Source organism: Misgurnus anguillicaudatus, chromosome 16, assembly GCF_027580225.2.
Source record: "Misgurnus anguillicaudatus chromosome 16, ASM2758022v2, whole genome shotgun sequence".
Classification (NCBI taxonomy): Eukaryota; Metazoa; Chordata; class Actinopteri; order Cypriniformes; family Cobitidae; genus Misgurnus; species Misgurnus anguillicaudatus.
In genome coordinates, this window is record NC_073352.2 from 794,942 (window position 1) to 814,700 (window position 19,759).

General features: G+C 38.1%; 1 protein-coding gene across 2 annotated transcripts in view; it reads right to left on the reverse strand.

The window, feature by feature from the left end:
• Window positions 1-19,759, reverse strand: part of nup210 (nucleoporin 210) — a 302,105-nt gene that overhangs the window by 246,104 nt on the left and 36,242 nt on the right. The gene's annotated exons all lie outside the window — the stretch shown is intronic.

Genomic DNA, 19,759 nt, shown 5'->3' on the forward strand with positions numbered 1-19,759 from the left:
GAGGCTGATATCTCATTAATTTAAAAAAAAAAGGGAAAGATCCAGAGGACTGTGGATCTTACAGGCCAATAGCACTGCTCAACTGTGATTTGAAAATGTTGTCCAAAATAATTGCACTTCGATTAGAGCAGGTATTGCAAATATTGGTTTGCGAGGACCAGACTGGTTTCATTAAAGGAAGGAGTTCTAGTCACAATGTCAGAAGGCTTTTGAATATAATTAATATTTCACAGAATTGAAAACTTGACACTTTAGTTATTTCATTAGATGCCGAAAAGGCATTTGATCGCGTTGAATGGCTCTATTTAATTTATACTCTGGAGAAATTTGGGTTTGGGGAAAAGTTTTTGAGGTGGGTGCAGTTGCTCTATACTGAACCTTCATCTGCCATCATCACTAATAGCATTAGATCTAAAACATTTCTTCTGGGCAGAGGCACCAGACAAGGCTGCCCACTTTCCCCATTATTCTTTGCCCTTGCCATTGAACCCTTGGCAGAAGCAATAAGATATGATTTGGTGATTAAAGGGGTTACAATAAATGACAAACAACACAAGATTTCACTTTATGCAGATGACGTTCTGCTATTCCTGTCGGATGTAAATACATCAGTTCCACGATTATTAGATGTTATCCACTTCTTTGGAGAATTTTCTGGTTATAAGATTAATTTGACAAAATCTGTTGCTTTACCATTGGGCAGTCTTACCTCAGAAACACACATGCTCTCTTCTTTCCCTGTTAAATATTCCATGTCAGGTTTTACTTATTTAGGGCTTCATACAACCCCAACATTTCAACTTTTATTTAAAAATAACTTGAAAAAAATACATAATGATTTGCAGAGGTGGAATGCTCTTCCCATATCTTTTTTGGGAAGAATTGCTATTATTAAAATGAACATTTTACCTTGTTTAATGTACCCCTTAATGATGCTGCCTATTTTACTTTCTAACAAAGTTAAGGAGCTTAATGGATGGCTTTCTTGTTTTATATGGAGTAAAAGGAAACCAAAGTTGAAAATGAACAAACTACAGCTCCCTAGTCATAAGGGTGGTCTAGATGTTCCCAATATTAAATTGTATCAGCTGGCGTGTCTGCTTCGTTTTGTGGCGGATTGGTTGAAGAATGATCCAGGTTCTATTTGGCTTGATCTTGAAGCCACGCAATCTCAGTGTCCTCTTCAGAATCTTTTGTTTGTTGTCAACCCTATAAAGCTAAAAGCTCTGTATGATAGCCCAATCATACAAAACACCCTTAACCCTCTGGGGTCCAACCATTTTGGGACACTCTCAGAGGTTCTGACATGCTCTTACATTTGGTCTTTTTTCAGTTGCTTTAAAACATAATAATGGCAAGTGTCTCATACCACTGCGTTCAGCACAAACTGGGCTAAAATATTATATGAGCTACATGTATGTACATGTTTGTATTTTTGAGAGAAAAATGTTTATGCGTGGTTTTTAAAAAAGCAAAATGTTTAAGTCACTGATATAAGTCCACAAAACCCATACTAAACATGTTTTAACAAGACTTTCCTAAACAGAATCTAGTAGTCTAGAGTTTTTTCTTTAAAATGATGTGACAATCACCATGCCTACTTATTCACATAAAACAATGTATTCATTTAGAAATTGTAAGACACTTTTTGTTTAGACGGGCTGTATGCGAGAAGGATTGATTGACAGCAAGCAAACAAAGGCTCGCATAATGAGCTGCATAATGAGGCAGGAATGTGAGAATGAACTACAGTAAAGAATGTGAGGACAAATGTATACATGTTTGTTTGAGGTTTATTAAGTTAACAATATAATCAAAATAGAAATGATGGTTAGTAGGACATTTTAAGTTTATTTGGAAACAAACCTTATTCAAAAACTTTGTATAAACTAAGAAACTGATACACAACAGAGCTGTAAACTTCATGTGGCTCATGTTACCATATAACTTTATGTCCAAAAAGTGTTTTTCCACTTCATAGTTTTGTACTGATGAGAAAGATGCAGACCTCTAAGAGAGATATAAACAGCTGTTAGCATAAATTGTCCACAGAAATACCCTTACTTATATAACTGATGGGTAAATGTCACTGATACTAAGTTACATTATACTATCTTGTACATAAACTTAATCTCAGATAAACATCTGCAGCAATTAATTTAAAAAGCTGTTTTCAGATGACTGTTTTCAGATGCCCATCCCCTTATCGTCTAGCTTCTGTTTTAAACGAGTTTCTGTAAGCGCGTATGAACTTTAAAAACACATCGCATATGGCGCGTCCATGTGAGCGACCTTGCGTCTCCGTGTAACGCAGCGCTCACAAAAACGCTCATAAAAAGCGCAATGTATGGAATTGCCTTGGATGTAAACAACATGGAATCATTTTACAGCAAACCCCGCAGCGCCGCATTACTCAAAGTTGCCATGAAGGATACGAAAGTGAATAATAACTGTGTCTAACACTGTACAGCATGTAAAAGATATCCGCCATTACGGGAGGTCACGCGGATTTGTTTGTAAATAAGCATGTAAACATGGAATCATATTACAGCACACACTTAAAAGATACAGCAGTGCAGGCTTACTGAAAGTTTCCATGAAGGATATAAGTGAATAACTGTGTTTAACACTGTTACAGCATGCAACAGTGAAATCCGGCATTTTGTGAGATCGCGTCCGTTTGTAAACAATGCGAAAGTTTTTCAATCCGAAGCGTGCAGTCTGCTAAGGTTGCTTAACGTTACTGTATGTAGGCTGAACTGCACAAGCCATGAGCATATTAAGTTACATGATAGCAAATATAAATGGTATAAATTAACTGTTAACGTTACTTACTTCTAATCCAGCTCCAGTGCGTTCTCCATTGTTATTCTTAGGTAACGTTAAAGATAAATGCTTCTCTTCCTCAATGTCCAGACATAAATGAAGATATTCCTCACGTGTGTGTAAAGTTTATCTCCCAAACATGCGGTAAATTCTTTAAATCTGATCAAACTTTCCGCTTTGCTTGTTATGGTTTCATTACCATGTCAACAGCTGTGGGCGTGACCAAATTAAAGATAATGAAGTCAGCCAGGAAAAACTGTACTCTCTTTACTTCAATGCAGATTATATAAACAGGCAATATTTGTTTTCGATTATATTTAGCTTGTTTAAAAGTAGACATTTCAGGCTTTCTTTGGATATGTGTATCATGCTTGTGTGACGAGTATTCGCGGAGTTTCAATTGATTTTTGTAACGTGTTTTGAGAGACAGCTGGCGGAGACAGAAATGTCTGGATCCACACCCTGTTTATTTTCTTTATTTGACAAAAACACAAAGATCTGTTGTTATTGTGAATGAACACATATTATAGAAGACCCTTTACCGTTTCAAATGATGTCAAACACGTAAGTGTATGATTATTAATGATGGAGTATTTTAAGTTGATTCTGCCATGATAAGGAAAAAACACGTCAAAACGCGGCCCCGCGTTTTTGGACCCCAGGGGGTTAAAGCTTGGGCACAATCACGCAAGTTAGAGGGGAGGTCTAATTTAACATCAGTTCTTACACCAATTCAAAACAATCCTGATTTTCCCCCTGGTAACGATGACTCTGGATTTAACCTCTGGAATTCTTTAGGTATTATGAGGCTGACAGATATATTTGAGGGTTCATCACTTCTGTCTTTTGAACTAGAGCCCGACCCATATGCGTTTTTTCGGGCCGATGCCGATACAGATATTAGGGAGTAAAAAAAGACAGATAACGATATATCGGCCGATATTCTTTATGTGTATATTATATTTCAGTATGTACTACAGTATATTATACTACAGTACTGTACATAGAATACACTATATACTTTAACATAATATACTGTATATGAATAAATACAATGCAATGCAATGATCACTCACAAATGTGACCCGTCACGGAAACCAGGGACACAAGTCGGCAGCACAAGTTCCGAGAAAATGAGAAACGAAGTTTTTTTTTTCAAAATTTGTGATTTTCGTTTTATTGGAGAATCTGTTAGTTGAGATCACGAAGAAGCCTCTCCATGTTTGAGATAGCAGTTTTTGTACATTTAAAAGCGTACATTTTGCGGTTAAAATAGGCTTGTTTTTCCAGAGATTCTAGCGTGCAGCAGGGGGGCGTCATTGTCTGTGTATATTTACATACTGTATAAGCTTGTGTTTTCGCATCCGCCCCCAAAGGGAACAGCGTGACTACTAAATAAGGATAGTTCGCCCAAAAATGAAAATAATGTAATTAATGACTCACCCTTATGTCGTTCTAAACTCGGAAGACCTCCGTTCATCTTCGGAACACAGTTTAAGATGTTTTAACGTTAGATTTAGTCCGAGAGCTTTCTGTCCCCTTCATTGAAAATCTATGTATGGTTTCCATGTCCAGAAAGGTAATAAAAAGATCATCTAAGTAGTCCATATGACATCAGTGGGTCAGTTTGAACGTGTTGCAGCATCGAAAATACAGTTTGGTCCAAAAATAGCAGAATTACGACTTTATTCAGCATTGTCTTCTCTTCCGGCTCGAGCGCGAAGTCACGTGACTGTAGTGACGCGGCTGCCCTGTTCCTCAGATATGTTTGCTAAGTTGTTGTTTTTTCAAGCGTATAGCGTGCGTCTCCCCAGATTGTAAAGCTTGGGCGCACAAAACAAAAGAAAAATAAAAGAGGCTGGGGCAGAACAAATAACAGTCAGCTGCATCGTAAGTCAGCCGCGTCACTGACTTTATGCGGCGCTGCAGTCAGATGACGCCTAAGCACCGGGAGAGCTCCTCAAGAAATCTTTCGGAGTAGTTTAATTTCGAGTCGCTCTCGCGGCACCCCGCCGTCATCTCTTTGTCAGTTCCTGCAGCGCAGCATGAGTCCAAACACACAGAATTTACATAGAGATTGTTGAATTCATTATATAATTGGCTATATGTTTTGTCTATCAATATTTTCCATGAAGTCATTGGCTGATGGAGGAACGAGCGAGCGATTGGTAACATCTCTAAAGGACGTCACGTTTTCGACGGCGCTGTTTGGATGATCTGTTATACTATCTATAAAATAAAAACTTAACTTTGAAGGCGGGTTCACGTGTTTAACGGAGCGTAATCATATACCCTTACATGTTACGATGTAAATAGTCCTCAGATTGTATATTATGTTGTATTACTAGACATTCATGCGAAATCTGATGTCAACAATATAGACTATACATCTTTATTTCACGGATTATACGCATTTGTGGACAAAATGGTCATTGGATAATCTGAAACAGACTGGATTCGAGTTGTGATCAACACAAAGGTAAAAAGTCAATGTTTATTTTTGCATGTTGTCATTTGGACTTCTGTCATAAAATACTACATGATGATAGAACATCAGTATCTCAAAAAACGGCTTTACAGAGGGTATGGCTTAGCTTAATGAGATGTAAATGAGCCCTATTGTCTCCCCCAGTTGGAAAGAAGAGTCTCTTTCGTCTCGATTTTCTCGGTTTGAGTATTTCTGAGTTCCTATATTCAAATGGGCACAACTTCTTCATATGTTATCAGATTTCCATGTGTTACACATCGTTGGAAAGCTTAGAAACTGCACTCTCAGAATCTGTGAATAACTCAAAATGGCCCAGATCCGACTTGTGTCCCTACTTTCCGTGACTGGTCACAAATGTGGTGATCACTCACAAATGTGGTGATCCAACACTTATATTGATGTGACAAAGATATGTACTATAGGCATGAAGTTAACAATAAACTTTATTATCCAAAATTAGTTGGATATCAGTGCACTAAACAGTAAACTTGACTTATTATAAATAACTTTAAAACACAAAGAGAACAAAAGCATAAAACTTGCATCATTTGCAGTTTTGACGAGAATAACATTATAAAGAGAAACTTATGAAGTCATTGATTAATTTTGGCTTTACAGTAAGTTGTGTACTTCACAAATTAGTTAGCCACTCACAGTTACGAAGACAATGGTTGACGGAGCACATACTTATGTACGCTATGTTTAATGTTGTGCACAACGTTTTTATAACACAAACCCAGGGTTCCGTGCAAACTTAAGACTTTTATAAAAATAAAGCGTCTTCGCTCCGCCTCTTTTATTTAGCAAGGGTGTAGAGTTGCGCAAGCTTATTGAATCAATTGCTCTGAAATGAGCATGTTACCTAAAAACACAAGCAGCAGTAATCTCATATAGTGATATATAAGTGCACGGCTGCGCGTAGTTTAAACGTGTCATTTCTCCGTCTCGCGTCATTTCTCCCGCTTGCGTTTTAACTCGCAAGTCGACAAAGAGACGGATTAAAAACACCAAATGTAAGCGGGAATGCGTCTCTCTTGTCCATTTATAATCCAATCGACCAAAGCGCGTCTTAATACCAGGTGTAACAATGTTGTTTAGAAGACACTGCGTGACTGCAGCCACCTGAACTGAGAGACTGACTGACTGAAGGGAAGGGGGTGGGGGATTGAATGGTGTCACTACAGTGAGTGACCTGGGTCACCATTAGCAACCAGTATGGCGCACTCTGCTGGACAAACAAGTACTTACATCTTTCAAATGCATTTAATGTGTTCTGTAACAAACGTTTATATCGGCGCATATCTGCGGCTTATACGCCGATACAGATATATCTGCGACATGCTCATATCGGCCGATAAAATCGGCAAAACAATAAATCGGTCGGGCTCTATTTTGAACAGCTGTGTGCTAAATTTAACCTGCCAAGACACAACTTCTTTAGGTACTTGCAGCTAAGGGACTTCATTGGGGAAAAAAACTCTATATACTAACAATTCCAGGACCGAAATTAAGAAAATACTACTTAAAGACACGAGACAAAAAAAGATACACTAAATTTGACTCTCCCAGATGACACCGATAATCTTAAACAGATGTGGGAAAATGATTTTGTAGTAACTTTCTCCAGCGAGGATTGGGATTTAGTCTGGGATTATGCTAAAAGAATATCAGTGTGTAATAGACCAATTTCGTGTTTGCAAACACAGATGACTTTTTGTGGGCGGAGCCAAACTGGTTGCAGAAAGTGACTGCTCCTCAGTAGGGTTGTGAAGTGTTTTAGCATTAAACCGTGATTTTTATGGATCCGGTGTTCTGGCGAAGTCTGATTCCCCTATGTTTCCCTTTAGTGCAATGTTTCTTATAGCGTTTTAATCACGTTACGTTTATTTTTTAGATAGATAAAAAGTTTAAATGGCTTGGCTACTGATATGCATGTATTTAATGTATATGTATTGTTCTTTTTTGCTAAATCAATTATTTTTACAGTCTGAATCGCTAAGTACATATAAAAGCAATACTATCATGTATTATATTTAATAGCGTTTATTAATTGATTCTCCTAACATCCGACCGTGGTGAAATATCACTCCTTATATTATTAGACCTTAGTGCAGCCTTTGACACAATAGATCACACAATCTTACTTAATAGGCTAGAAAACTATGTTGGCATCAGTGGTCAAGCTCTAGCCTGGTTCAGATCGTATCTAACCAATCGCTATCACTTTGTTTATGTAAATAAAGGAGGAGTCACATGACTCCCTGGTTAAATACGGCGTACCGCAGGGATCAGTTTTAGGTCCTATCCTGTTCTCGTTATATACGTTACCTCTGGGAGATATTATCAGGAATCATAACATACAGTTTCACTGCTACGCAGATGACACACAGCTTTACATCTCCTCGCATCCTAGCGAAACACAAAATTTTTCTAAACTATCAGACTGCATCAGCGATATAAGTGACTGGATGTCACATAACTTTCTTATGCTAAACTCCAATAAGACAGAGATACTTGTTATAGAACTGAATCGCTACAAATATAATATGACAGATTACAAGTTGCCCATAAATGGCTGCACTGTGGTGCCAACCTCCACGGTTAAGAATTTAGGTGTGATGTTCGACAGCAGTTTATCCTTCGACAGCCATATCTCCAATGTCTGCCGCACAGCATTCTTCCACCTTAGAAACATCTCAAAAATACGCCATATGTTGTCTGCATCAGATGCAGAGAAGCTTATCCACGCTTTTATGACCTCTAGAATAGACTATTGTAACTCGTTACTCGGAGGATGCCATGCAAAACAGGTCAACAAGCTTCAGCTAGTTCAGAACGCTTCTGCAAGAGTTCTTACTCGAACTAAGAAGTATGACCGCATAAGCCCAATTCTGGCATCTTTACACTGGCTACCAGTTAAATATCGTATACAATTTAAAATATTACTAATCACCTACAAAGCCTTAAATGGCCTAGCACCCTCATATCTTAGAGAATTATTATCAGAATACAATCCATCACGTGCATTGCGGTCACAAAATTCTGGCCTCTTAATTATCCCTAAAATATCAAAAGTGTCTAAAGGTGGCAGATCCTTTTCCTACTTAGCCCCTAAGCTATGGAATGATTTACCAACCGACGTCCGAAAATCAGAGACAGTAGATAACTTTAAATCTAGACTTAAAACATTTCTCTTTAAAAAGGCTTTCAAATAGTTGTTTTAACAATGGTACTTATCTCCTAATAGCTAGCTTGTACAACCTAATAAATAAATTAATTAATGAATAAATTAAAACCTTTTTTTTTCGTCAACACTTCAAAGCATGGTAAATCTCATTAATACTCTTTAGTAATATGCTGAAACTTTGAATTGGTTTTCGACTGAGTCTTAACTGCCAAATATGGCCGGCTTGCAATTTTGGCCTTTTCCCATGACCTTAAAATAGTATGTCATACAGAACCGTTTGCCACTGTACGTTAGCATTAACGACGGCAGTGGGGCCTCTGGCCTTAGTCAAACGAGTTCTGTTTCCGTTTCTAAAATCATCAACTATGATTCCGTTTCAATGTGTATATATATATATATATACCTCCCAAGGGTTTTTTCCTCCTATGACTTTTTTTACTTCCCCGGCTAAAATTCCGGGTTTTTTTTCTCCTAGGGGGTTTTTCAACCCGGGGAGGCAGCCTTTTTGGGCTTAACTTCTATACGTTACATTAGTAATACGTTTGTTTATAATGTTGATTTATAGCCGTAGCAAATTTAACTGCTTGTGCTATCGTTTATTATGTTGTGCTATCTGTCGATTTTCTGTGCTTTTCACTGCATCTATTATGTAAAGCTGCTTTGATACAATTACCAAATTGTGAAAAGCGCTATATAAATAAAATTGAATTGAATTGAATTGAATTAAATATTTCATAATTTTCCTGTTTTCTATTATTTCTTCCTTATATTTATCTTACGTGTTTGTTCTAAAACTATTATAAAAGTATTATGTTTAAACATACATTAAAAAGGCCTGTTTATTTATTAAAAACACTTTACATCGTGTGTGTGTGTGTGTGTGTGTGTGTGTGTGTGTGTGTGTGTGTGTTATATTTATATATTTATTAAGTATGTAAACGTAATCATTTTAGAACAAACAGGAAGACATAAGCTAAGATATAATGAAATAAAAAGAAATAATAGAAAACAAAAAAAATATGAAATATTTTTAAAAAAATGATATTATTGCTTTTTCAGTATAAAAAAACATTTATTCTGAATAAATTATAACTGTAACGTGATAAAAACGCTATAAGAAACACATGGAGGGAACAGACTTCGACAGAACACCGGAAATCTTCTCTACTTATTTTCTATTCTAATTATTAAAAGATTTCCAGATGATTTCCTCGCTCCATTCTGTCCGTTTAAGGACTTATTGTAATCATAAACACCTACATTTATCTTCAAATGATCTCTTCGACGATGGTATTCTATAAAAATGAAAGCCATCTTTTTTGGCATTCTTATTCTGACACTTAACAGCACAACAGGACATTAGGAGTTATCTTGCTCTTTTCACTCGTGTCTAATTCATTTCCACTGTTTTTCTGCAACCGCATTGCGCGCGCAGCTTGCAGTGACGTAACTGTGACGTCTACTCTAAATTGGTCTATAGAGCACGTGCTATTAAATTCAAAATAATACGTCGGCTACATATCACCCCTTATATCAGAAATAAAATGGACCCAAAACTTTCCCCCAATTGCTCAAAATGTAAAATATCAGTTGGTAATTATATTCACTGTATTTGATCTTGTCACAAAATTCAGTTGTTTTGGAAGAAAGTTGCTGATCACATTGGCAATATTTTAGGAATAACATGCTCATTAATTCTAGGTATGCCAGCTGGTATTGTTTTGAATAAATATCATACAAGACTTTTTAATATTCTAACTTTTGCTGCAAGAAAGAACATATTGATATTCTGGATAAGCGAGAAGACTCCTTCAATTAAAAAATGGCACAGCCTTGTGAAAGAACTCATACCAATGGAACTTTTAACATGTATGTTACATTCTTCTACAGACGTATTCACGGATATGGACACCCTATTTGGACTATGTTTCTCTCACTTTGGATGATTGTTTATTTCTTTCTTGCAAGTTGCTGTAACAGCTCATAACGAGAAGCCTATTCCTATTTCTGCAGGAGAGTGTGAGCAAGTGGAGTCCGGTTCTTCAAAGCAACTATAAACTTCCCTCACCACAACGTAAGGCCCGCCTCTCCCCTCATTCAATTGGACAATGGAAAGACGCAAATGACGTCGAGCGCTTCTCCGCTCTCAGCGCCCTTTCAAAAATGCGTGCGCGTTTTTGAAAGGCGGCAAAAAACCGCAAGAAGCTCGGCGCATAAACAGCGCGCAAACGCGCCCTGCCCATAGAATATCATTCAAAAAAGGCGCCTGCAACTGCCATAAACGCTTTTGGTGTGACTGGCCCCTATGTAAGGTCTAAAATTAGCATTAGTTACAGAAATCGAATCAAATGAATAATAACACTGTCTTCATTGTATAAGTTAGAGCTACAAAAGTGATTTTCTCTTTGTCTTCTTGGGTTGTTTGATTAACATTTAAAGGATTAGTCCATTTTCTTAAAAGAAAAATCCAGATAATTTACTCACCACCATGTCATTCAAAATGTTGATGTCTTTCTTTGTTCAGTCGAGAAGAAATTATGTTTTTTGAGGAAAACATTGCAGGATTTTTCAATTTTTAATGGACTTTAATAGAGCCCAACATTTAATACTTAACTCAACACTTAACAGTTTTTTTCAACGGAGTTTCAAAGGACTATAAACAATCCCAAACGAGGCATAAGGGTCTTATCTAGCAAAACGATTGTCCTTTTTGACAATAAAAATAACAAATATACACTTTTGAAGCACAACTTCTCGTCTAGATCCAGTCATGATGCGCCAGCTGACCCCACGCAATACATCATGACGACAAGAGGTCACAGAGGACGAACGCGAAACTCCGCCCCAGTGTTTACAAGTGTCTTGAAAGAGGACCGTTCCTACGTTGTTGTATGTCAACTGATACTAATTAATGTCTTTGTGGCAGTTTATTGTTTAAAATGGTAAATGGTAAATGGACTGCATTTATATAGCGCTTTTAACAGACCTATGGCCATCCAAAGCGCTTTACAATTAGCCTCACATTCACCCATTCACTCCCACATTCATACACCGACGGCGGTGTCAGCCATGCAAGGCGCCATCCAGCTCGTCGGGAGCATCTGGGGTTAGGTGTCTTGTTCAAGGACACTTCGACACTTGGTCCGGTGGAGCTGGGGATTGAACCACCAACCTTCCGGTTTGTAGACAACCTACACGAACCACTGAGACACTGCCGCCCCTTAGGTCCGCAAACAGGGTCTGAAATTAACACCCGCCAAGCGCCAAATGCGGGTAAATTTTCCGTTTGGCGACTAAATTCAAAAGGCTACCCGCCACACTGGCGGGTGATTTTCATACCAAAATATTAATGCAATATAATGTGTTTGTCAGTAACTAATCTGGGGACGAGGTGAGCTAGCCACAGAACGTCTTTACCCTCCAAGTCTCGCACTAGAGACGGTCTGTTGCTAGCTAGTACTGCAGGTAACTTGCGGTCTGCAGCTATCTGCTGCATATTAGCTATCAAAATGCATTTTGACTTTATAGGGAGGAAAAATATATTTAAATGCTTATGCATTCTTTCACAGATTTGGATGTGTAATAATGGTGTATGAAATTCAGGCATTGGGTAAATTACGTTTGAGCGCGCGCTCAAGTTTTACTTTCACTTTCGCGATCGCGTGAAAAGACGCAGTACAGGAAGCAATCCGTCAGGATTTGTCATGGATTTGTTGGGCATATCCTCCAACTTCGTCCTGTCAGTCATTACTATCCTCACGTAAGAAAATTAAATCTTACAGATTGTACGGGCAGTGAAGAGAGTGACTCTGTGCACAATCGCTCTTAAAGCGACAGTAACCCCTGTTTTTCTGATCAAAAAAATTATCCAATCTGTAACTAGATGATCCAAACTGTGAGTTTTGTGACCCACTAAACCACTTTTAAATGGTGAGTATATCTGATGTGGGGATGAGCAGGAAAAGTTGGTTTACATGGAAATCCGGTCTTTTTGTTTGTTAAAAAAACAACAGCATCAAAACAACAACAAGAATAGCAGATTAAACATTGTGGTAAGAGGCCCTATTGGCTTTGTATTGGCAAAATTTGGCCTGTGGTAAAACTAATTGAATAAGCCTGTGCTATGCCCACAAAGTCAAGTGGCATTTTCTTATCTGTGACATCAGTTAATATTTCAGATTCAGAATCTGATGTATAGATATTTCACTTTGGTTAGAAGAAAAAATTGTACTGATGATTGATATGTACTGAAAATTGATATGTGTTATTTGTGTTTTGATAGATATTTTGTCTTAATACTCTACATTAAAAATAATTTTATTTATTTATGTATTTTGTATTCGGGCTACTTGCATTCATTTCGGGCTACCAAAAACTGAAGAGTTCCTGCCCGAAGGGCTACCAGGGATTTTTTGCGAGCCCTGCAATGAATACAGTAAATGAAATCAATGTACATGTGACAAAAAAAGGCTGTTTATTATTCTGGCCGGTAAAAAATATGCTTGGCTGGTGGATTTTTTCATCTACCAGTCCCCGTGGCAGGTGAGCCAAAAAGTTAATTTCGGACCCTGTCCGCAAATGTGCGTTTTATATATGTAACACGTGACCTCCCTACGTCACTACGCATTTACGTTAGGTCGCGCTGGACCGGACCTAGACCAAAAGTTGTGGTTTAAAAGTACATATTTTTTATTTTTCTTGTCAAAAATGACAATCGTTTCGCTAGATAAGACCCTTATGCCTCGTTTGGGATTGTTTATAGTCCTCTGAAACTCCGTTGAAAAAAACTGTTAAGTGTAGAGTTAAGTATTAATTGTTGGTGTCTATTAACAATGTTTTTATTAGAAAAAGAATACTGGAGATCATTTAGTTTGTATGTGCCCTGTCAAGAACAAAAAGATTTGATGTTTGCTTGCTCAAAAGTGCACCCGTGTGTGCATTTTTGAGTACCCTAAACCCACACACACATACAGACGGAGGGCGAGTTCCAAATGGCGCAGCGAACAGTCGCTTCACATAAAAGCGTTACATTGTTTTTCAGTGCTCTATGTAATTTAATCGACTACAGTATGAGACACAGTAGCGCAACTCGTAGAACAATACGGTTAAAAGATGGCTGTGTCCCAAATGACCTTGTTATTTGTACACTGTGACTATACAAATTACAACATCTAAATAGGAAAACGTTCGCGTTATTTTGTCACTTATTGGGAGCAGTATGCTAGCTGGAGCTATTTACTTCCAGTCTCTGTGTTAAGCTAGGCTAGCAGTGGGTGTGTCAGACAGAGTTAGAGCACGCACGGAGATGAGAAAAGTATGTATGGACTTGTATGGGGATACGGTGAATAAGCTAAATTCCCAAAATGTGGGTGTGTTCCTTTAACAACTAACTAGGTTAAGCAGAAACAATAAATGGGTTTTATAAATGCACTGACAGAGGACCGGCACTGACTGTATGAGTAAATACAAAACACCACAGCAAACAAGATTCTGTTTGTCAAGACTTACTCTGTGGTTATCTTCTTGGCATTTTCATTCTAACGCTAACTTTAACTTTGGGTTGGGCAATACAGCCTAGTAGCGGCACTCGCTAAAGAAACAAACAGGGTAAAACGGAGCGTTAAACTCATCAGATCACATAATTAGGGCCCGAGCACCGAGGAGCAGGCCAGAATGGCCTGCACCGAAAGGTGCGAAGCCCTATTGTTTTTGCTCTGATTTATTTATTTATTTATTTATTTCGTTTCGGGGCAATTTGGGGACCTTAAAATACTCAAAAACTCTTGAAATTTGGCACAGACGTCAGAGTCATCCGGGCGTGACAAGGAAGCTCTGTAGCGGCCCCTGTAATTCAAAAACAAACATTGGGGCACGGATCGGGCAAAAATGTACGCACATGTACGAGAGTTGGTACACATATAGATCTCATTGACCCGAACAACTTTCAATCTCTAACATTTAAGCTCCGCCCAACAGGAAGTCGGCTATTTTGGATTGTTTAAAAAATGCATGCAGTGAACTTTTGAATACTCCTTCTAGGGGATTCATGAAATTGACACCAAAAGTGGTCAACATGATGTCGAGACATTGGACTTGCTAAATTGCGAAGGGATTTTTGATTTCTCGAACGGTTCTGCCATGGCGAAATCAGAGAAACAGGAAGTGTCTAATATCTAAGGCAAAAAATGTCTTATTGTGATGACATGCGGGGTGTTTGTTTGTCTGAAGATTCCGATCACATTGATGTGCCTATTGTGAGTCTCGGGTATAGCGCCACCACCAGGCGCCAGGAGGTGTGTCAGTCACAAAGGTGGATTTTTTGACAGTTCTATCCGATGTTCTTTTAAATACTCCTTCTAGGATATTCATGCGATTGACACCAAAAGTGGTCAACATGATGCTGAGACATTGTAGATGATAAACTGCGAAGGGATTTTTGATATCTCGAATGTTGTTCCTATGGCAACGCGTCAAATTTTACTTTCATTTTAAAGGCTTATTTAAGCATTACAGTTGCATGCGATGTTCTTTTAAATACTCCTTCTAGGGAAATAATGTGATTGACACCAGAAATGGTCAACATGATGCCGAGACATTGTAGATGATAAAATTGCGAAGGGATTTTTGATATCTCAAACTCTGTTCCCATGGCAACGTGTCAAACTTTACTTTCATTTTTACACACATTTAAGACTGACAGTTACATGCTGTGAACTTTTGAATACTCCTCATATGGGATTCATGCGATTGACACCAAAAGAGGTCAACACGATGCTGAGACATTGTAGACGGTAAATTGCGAAGGAATTTTTGTAGGGATGTGCAGCGGAGTCAGTATTTGTATCTGTAACAATCTCAAAATTATTTGTATCTGTATTTGTATTCGGATGGAACCGGAAGTGGGCGGGTCTTTAACCGGAAGTTTGTAATATTACGTGAAAATGGCATTTTAAATTAATTTATTATAATAATTGTAATATAATTATAATACTTTTTACATTTACAACTTAAATAACTGTAAACATTTATTAAAAATAATATTACAAAATTTTAATCATAAAGACAAATAACTTGATACTCATTAATAATAGGCATGGAAAACAAACTTCTCATTTTCAAAGCCTCATACAGCTTGTGCCTATGTGCATTGAACTTGAGAGCACGTTGACTGTACATCACCTTTAAGTGTTTATTGTGTCTTTCAGCACATATGTGACCCATTCTGTCTAAATGAGTGGGAGGTTTTCAGAAAAAAATAAGTACCCTACATTAATCCCTCGTTCAAATACTCTAGTAATTAAACATCTAAAATGATCGTTATTTGTACGTTTTCTGAGAGTAAAATGATATATACTAAGATGCGTGTCATGTCTGACATCTTGGTTTCGGGTTTAAAACATGCAGGAATTTGAAAATAAAATGCAAGACTTGCTTAAAGTTTAAAGAGTTTTTAAGAGAGATCAAGTTCCGGACTGATTTATGTTAAAAAGTTATTAAGATCGACAAGACTCGCATTGACTGACAGATCCGAAACGCAACGCAGAGACACAAAGTGCACGCACTGAAATACACAGAATAGTTTCAAAAACAACGGTTTTGACAAGAATTTACGAAAGCATAATAAGCATTACAACAAGCTTGCTGAGCTCATTATTATCTATGGACATACAGCGTTTGCGCGAACAGAACGAATTGTTTAAAAAAACTCTCATTAATCTTCATCTAAATTAATAAATAATCAGATATTCGTTTAAAAATTCAAATAACAGTATGCTCTATTATTTAAAAATCAGTTTTGACTTCGTTCAAAACAAGCAACATGATTTTAAACAATAAGTTAATGAGAAAGATTTAATTCAAATGTTTCAGTTGTTTATTTACTTTATTTTATGTTAACTGCAATTCATGTCATAGTAATCTTCAGTTTAAATTTTGCTTTTAAAATTTTACATTTTCATATTTTATCTATTTACTTATTAATTTTATATTCACCTAGATTGACAATGAAGCTTTCTTTAACTTTAAGTAATTAAAAGATCATCTGTGACCGAAGTCACACGGAGACACGGTTTATTAACGAATATTTTATTATCAGAGTGCAGCATTTTATCAAGGTCTTCTGGTTTTGTGTAATTAAATAAAACAACTAAAAGGGTCATTTTTTACAGTTGGATTAAAAGAAGTTTGATATTAGCAGTGTTTTTAAGATTTTAAACTAATTCCAAAAACAGCTGGCATTTCTAAATAAGGGACGCGCAGAAAATGTCATTCATGTCATTTTATAGATTGTACTCCTTCACTTCACACATATATTATTCGTGCTTTAAAGGGTTTATAATTTAGAACTGTTCCAGTAAACATGTGATTATGTCTGGCCGAATATTTTTTCTGTTATTCGAATGAATTCGTTATTCGTTTTGAAGCCATTATCCATGCCCTTCCGAATAACGTATTCGGCTTCGGGCACATCCCTACATTTTTGACATCTCGAACGCTGTTCCCATGGCAACGCGTCAAACTTTACTTTTATTTCAGGCATATTTAAGCCTCTTGGCGTGCTGAGATTAAGTTTAAATTTGGCACATACATCAGAGTTGTCGACTGTTAACCCTCTGGGGTCGGACCCTTTTTGGACACTGTCAGAGGTTCTGACATGCTCTCACATTTGGTCTTTTTTCAGTGGCTTTAAAACACATTAATGGCTAATATCACATAACACTGTATTCAGCACAAACTGTGCTATAATAATATGTAAGTTAAATGTAGGTACATGTTTGTATTTTTAAGTTAATGATGTTTATGCGTGGTTAGTAAAAAAATCGAAACAAAAATGTTAATTGTTGACAAAAACGTCAGATAAAAGTGTGTCTATTTAGTGGCTCAATAGTGCCCTTGTTTGTCTAAAATGTGGGGTTTCTTTTACCTACAGTACCTAAATGGATCAGTAGCAACATGAAATAGTCCACTGATATTTACCCACTTGATGCACATGCCCACCGTGCATCGTTTTCTCTGAGGCACCGTGTAGCGGTAAAAAAAACGTGCGAGGGCCCGCCATCGCTGCTTGCAGCTATATTTAGGGCCTGAGCACCGAGGAGCAGGCCAGAATGGCCTGCACTGAAAGGTGCGAAGCCCTATTGTTTTTGCTCGGATTATTATTAGGGCCCGAGCACCAGGCCAGAATGGCCTGCACCGAAAGGTGCGAAGCCCTATTGTTTTTGCTCGGATAATTCTTTTTAGGGCCCGAGCACCAAGGAGCAGGCCAGAATGGCCTGCACCGAAAGGTGCGAAGCCCTATTGTTTTTGCTCGGATTTTTAGGGCCCGAGCACCGAGGAGCAGGCCAGAATGGCCTGCACCGAAAGGTGCGAAGCCCTATTGTTTTTGCTCGAATTTTTATTAGGGCCCAAGCACCGAGGAGCAGGCCAGAATGGCCTGCACCGAAAGGTGCGAAGCCCTATTGTTTTTGCTCGAATTTATTATTAGGGCCCGAGCACCGAGGAGCAGGCCAGAATGGCCTGCACCGTAGGTGCGAAGCCCTATTGTTTTTGCTCGGATTATTATTAGGGCCCGAGCACCGAGGAGGTGCGAAGCCCTATTGGTTTTGCTCGAATTTATTTATTTATTTATTTTTACTTTTGGGCATTTTGGGTGCCTTAACATACTCGAAAACTCTTGAAATTTGGCACAGACGTTAGAGTCGTCCGTCATTGCGAACTGGCAAAGGCTGGAACACGGGCGTGGCACAGGGGCTCTGTAGCGCCCCCTGTAATGCAAAAAAAAACATTGGTGCACAGATCGAGCAAACATGGATGCACATGTACGAGAGTTGGTACGCATATAGATCTCATCGACCCGAACAACTTTCGCCCTCTAACATTTTAGCTCCGCCCAACAGGAAGTCAGACATTTTGGATTGTTTAAAAAATGCATGCAGTGAACTTTTAAATACTCCTTCTTGGGGATTCATGGTATTGACACCAAACGTGGTGATCATGATGTCAAGACATTGTACTTGCTAAATTGCGAAGGGGTTTTTGATATCTAGAACGGTTCTGCCATGGCGAGCCGACAAATTCATGGCGAATTTAGAGAAACAGGAAGTGTCTAATATCTAAGCCAAAAAATGTCTTATTGGGATGCAATGTGGGGTGTTTGTTCGTCTGAAGATTCCGATCGCATCGATGTGCCTATTGTGACTCCCGGGTATAGCGCCACCACCAGGCGCCAGGAAGTGTGTCAGTCATGAACTTTTAAATACTTCTCCTAGGGAATTCATACGATTGACACCAAACATGGTGAACATGATGCTGAGACATTGGACTTGCTAAATTGTGAAGGGATTTTTGATATCTCGAACGGTGTTGCCATGGCGAGGGGACAAATTTATAGCGAATTCAGAGAAACAGGAAGTGTCTAATATCTAAAGCAAAAAATGTCTTATTGGGATGAAACGCAGTGTGTATGTTCGGCCAACGATTCCGATCGCATCGATGTCCCTATTGTGAGTCTTGGGTATAGCGTCACCAACAGGCACCAGGAAGTGTGGCAGTCACAAAAGGTGAATTTTTTGACTATTTTTGACTATCCAGGGCCCAGGTCAGGAAACAGACAGATCGGCTTACCCATCAGTCTGTTAGCTGCCTTGACATGTCAAGATCACATATATCCCAGCACATAGAGCCTTTTTTAACAGAGTACCAACACATCTCGACTGTGTCTGTTCCTCGAACAAATAAATACAAAGCACCGTTTACCTCGTCTCGTACAAATCTTATTAACATAAAACTAGAACATAATACATTAACAGATGAAACTCAAATTTTAAAATTCGGCCTTCTTAACATTAGATCACTTACCAACAAAGAACCAATTATCAATGAAATAATTACTGACCAAAACTTAGATGCCCTCTGTTTAACAGAAACCTGGCTTACAGCAGACGATTACACCAGTTTAAACGAATCCACCCCACAAGACTATTATTATAAACATGTTCCTCGTCTAAAAGGGAGAGGGGGTGGTGTAGCTACAATATACAATAAAATATTCAAAGTAAACCATAAATCCAACCTAAAATTTAATTCGTTTGAAATAATTCTGTTAAATATGGAAATAACTGATCGCAACAACAAACGGCTTTCGTTCATTTTAGCTACCATATATAGGCCTCCAGGCCACCACACAGATTTTCTTAAAGAAATAGCAGACTTCCTATCTGAGCTTACAGTCACTGTAGATAAAGCTCTTATAATTGGTG